We start from the raw sequence: 4525 nt of genomic DNA on the forward strand, positions 1-4525 counted from the left end.
TTGAATTGGAAACACTGTAAGTTGATTTTTCTTACATTGATTTTCACTCAATTGTATTTTTAGGTTTGTTTGATTATCTTCTTAAGTCAGGTTTATTTATGTATAATTTTCGTTTAACAAAATGCACTCTTTTTAAATATACAGTGTGATGTGTTTTGACAAACGTATAGTTCTGTAGCCACCACCACATTTGAGGTAAAGAAAACTTCTGCACTCCCAAAAGACCCCCCATGTCCCTCTGTAGTCAATCCATCCTCCTGTCACTACCAGCCTCTGGCAACCACCAATCTGATTTTTGTCCGTATAATGTTGCCTTTTCCAGAATATTTGATAAGTGAAATCATGTGGTATGTAGCTTTCTGTTTTTGGCTTCTTTCACTTAGCCAGTCTCTTTGGAGATTCATCTGTTTTGTTGCACCTGTCAGTAGCTCATTCCTTTTGAGCGCTGAGCAGTATTCTAGTTGTGTGGATACACAGTTTGTTTACGCATTCATCGTTCGATGCACATTTGAGTTTCTTCTTGTTTTTTGGCTATTATGAACAAAGCCTCTGAAAACACTCACATGTGTGTGTGAACATATGTCTTGTGTGAGCATATGTTTTCATTTCTTTGGGGTAAAATACCTCAGGGTGGGATTGCTTCATCATATGCTAAGTGCCTATTGAACTTTTTAAGAAACTGCTGAACTGTTTTCTAAAGTGCCTGTGCCATGTTGCTTTCACACAAGCAGTCTATGAGAGTTGCAGATGACCTACATCTTCACCTGATGCTTATATTTGTTTTTTTAAAAAATTTTAGCCTTTCTTGTAGGTGTGTAGTTGAATCTCGTGGTTTTTGCCACATTTTGCATTTCTGTAAAAGCTGATGATGTTGAGTGTCTATTCATGTGCAAATATCCTTTTAAATGAAGTGTCTGTTCAAATCCATTTTTTAATTGGATATTTTTATTGAGATTTAAGAGTGCTTTAAATAAAAGGCAAATGGAAAAAGTCCTTGCTCTCAGATATGTGTTTAGTAAATATCGTCTCCCAGATTGTGACTTATCTTCATTATATTAAAATGTCTCTGAAAACTAGAAGTGTTAAATTTTTGATGAACCCTAATTTAGCAATTTTTCTTAATTTTTCATATTAATTTAATTTATTTATTTGGTTGTGCTGGTCTTAGTTGCGGCAGATGGGCCCCTTAGTTGCGGCTCATGGGCTTCTTAGATCTGGCATGTGAACTCATAGTTGAGGCATGCATGTGGGACCTAGTTCCCTGACCAGGGATCGAACCCGGGCCCCCAGCATTGGGAACTCGGAGTCTTAACCACCAGGGAAGTCCCTTAGCAATTTTTCTTAGATGGTTCCTGCTTTTTTGCGTCTTAATCTAAGAAATCTTTCTCTGAGACCCCACTGTCTAACCCCAAATCACAGAGATTTTCTCCTACGTTTTCTTCCAGACGTTGTATAGCTACATTTAGGTCTATGATTCAGTTTGAGTTAATTTTCATATATGTTGTGAGGGAAGTGTCAAGTTTTATTTCTTTGCAGTTTAAAAAACTATTTCTGTAGGACCCTATTGTGACAGTTTATTACACAACGTACTGCACCTTAAATTGTGCCTTCCCCCTTCCAATATGGCAAGCTAATACAAACTGTCTGTTACGCCAAGGCTAGTTGAGGGGATTGCGTGAGATTAGTATGCGGAAACGGCACTGCATTTAGCAGTCTGTTCCAACCGTCTTTGTCAGGTCACCTGACAAATGACTGTCTTCACCGTGCCATCACGCATTGGTCACTGCTCTAGCCTCATCTTCCTCAGCGTCCCACAGCATCTGCCACAATTGCGATCCCTCTCTTGTCAGCTAGATGCCCTCCTCTCTGGATATTAAAAATTATTTCCCTGTGTAACGACGATACTGTTAATACACAGTATTGAAGAAATTAAATTCCTACACAATCATATTACCTAATAAAGTGTTGCTATTCAAATTTCCCCAATTGTCTCTCTTATCTAATATCATTTCTTTTAACAGCTTTTTGAGGTATAATTGACATGCAGTAATCTGTGTTTACAGACACACTTACATACACACCATGAAGACATCACGAAAATCAAAATGTCCATCACCTCAGAAAGTTTCTTAATGTCTCTTTGTAATTCTTCCTTCCCATCGTTCCTTGCACTTGCCAATCGCCATGCAACCATTGATCTGCTTTCTGTTTGCATTTTCTAGAATTTTATGTAAATGGAATCATACAGTGTATACTTTTTTCTAACTGGCTTCTAACCCAGCATGATTATTTTAATCTTCATCCATATTGTTGTATATATCAGTAATTCATTTCTGTTTATTGCTGAAGAGCATTCCTTTATGTGGATGTACCACCATTTATGTATTGACCATTGATGGACTTTTGAGTTGTTTGAGTCTTTGTCTATTACAGATAAAGTTGCTATGAATATTTGTGTACAAGTCTTGTATGGATGTTTACTTCCATTTCTCCTGGGTAAATGCCTGCCTGTAGAATGGCTGCATCATTGGTAAGTGTATGTTTAAGTTTTTAAAAAATACCTATTTTCCATAGTGGTTTGATCATTTTACATCTCTACCAGCAGTGTATGAGAGCTGCATTTTCTTTATGTTGTGGCCAACATTTGCTATGCTCAGTATTTTTAATTTTAGATAGTTTAATAGGTGTGTAGTTGTATCTCACTGTAGCATCCCTAATGATTAATCATGTCAAACATCTTTTCATATGCTTATTTTCCATCTGTATATCTTTGAATCTTTTATCTATATTTTTCTGGAGTTTTGAGAGTTCTTTCTATAGTCTGGAAATTAGTCCTTTATCCAATAGGTAAGTTGCTAGGTATTTTCTCCCATTCTGTGACTCATCTTTTCGTTCACTCAGGAGTGTCTTTTGCAGGGCAGAAATTCTTAATTTCGATGGTGTCTAATTTATCTGTTTTTTTCTTTTATGCATTATGCTTTTGGTGTTGTATCTAAGAAATCTTGCCGAACTCAAGGTCATAAAATTTTTCACCTGTTTTGTTCTAGACGTTTTATAGTTTTATGTTTTACATTTAGATCTTTGAACCAATTTGAGTTCATTTCTGTATATGGTTTAGATGGAAGTTCATTTTTTTTTTCTTTTTGCACCTGGATATTCAGTTGTTCCAGCATCATTTGTTGAAAAGACTATCATTTCTCCACTGAAATGCCTTTGAACCTGAAAGTCAGTTCTCCACATCTCTCTACTTCAGAACTTTGTGTTCTGTTCCTTTGGTCTTTTTGTCTATCTTTACACTACTATCACAATGTCTTGAAGGTGTAGCTTCATAATCCTTGAAATCAGTTACTGTTAGTTCTTCAACTTTGTTCTTTCGCAAAGTTGTTTTAGTTACTCTAAATTTTATTTCCATATGAATTTTAGAATTGGCTTGTCAATGTCTATAGGAAAGCCTACTGGGGTTTTGATGTATAAATCGATTTGGGGAGAATTGATGTCTCAACAATATTGAATCTTCTGATCCATGAATACTTTATATCTCTCCATTTATTTAGGTCCTTCTTAATTTCCCCCGGCAACATTTTACAGTTTTCAGTGTGCAAGTCTTTTGTCAGATTTATTCTAAGTATTTTATATGTTGGATTCTTTTATAAGTAGCATTTTAAAACTTTGATCTCTGATTGTTTGTTGAGGACAAATTCATCTTTTTGTATGTTGATCTTGTACCCTGCAAACTTGATAGACTCATTTATTAGTTCCAGTAGCATTTTCGTAGCTTCTGTCAGGTTTTCGACATAATCATGTTATCTGCAAATAAAGATAGTTTTACTTCTTCCTTTCCATTCTGAATGTGTCTTTTCTTTTTGTTGCCTATTGCACTGGCTAGAACCTTCAGTGCCATGTCACATAGAAGCAATGAGAGCAGATATCCTTGCCTTGTTCCTGATCCTGGTGAGAAAGTACTTTGTCCTTCACCATTAAGTATGATGTTAGGTTTTTTGTAGAAGTCATTTATCAAGTTGAGGAAGTCTCCTTCCATTCCTAGTCTACTGAGGGCTGTTTTTTTTTCTTTAATCAGGAATGTATGTTAGATGTTTTCATTCTTTTCCTGCATCTATTGCAGTGATTATATGATTTTTCCCTTCTTTTCTTAATTTGTTTATTTATTTTTGGTTGAATTGGGTCTTCATTGTTGTATGTATCCAGTATTCTTAATCTTTTATGTAGATCCATATTCCAATCTGGTGTCATTTTCCTTCTGCTTAAAAATACTTCTTTTAACATTTCTTATTGTGAAAGTCTACCAGCAATGAATTCTTTCAGCTTCTGTATGTCTGAGATAGTCTTTATTTTGCTTTTGTTTTGACAGATGTGGGTATAAAATTCTAGCTTGATAGAATTCAATTCACTACTTTAAAGATGTTATTCCACTGAGTTCTCGTTTACGATTTTCAAGCACGAATTCTGCTGTCATTGTTATCTTTGTTCCTCTGCATGTAGTGTATAATTTTTTCCTCTGGCTCCT

The sequence above is a fragment of the Mesoplodon densirostris genome, chromosome 18 (genome assembly GCF_025265405.1).
Source record: "Mesoplodon densirostris isolate mMesDen1 chromosome 18, mMesDen1 primary haplotype, whole genome shotgun sequence".
NCBI lineage: Eukaryota > Metazoa > Chordata > Mammalia > Artiodactyla > Ziphiidae > Mesoplodon > Mesoplodon densirostris.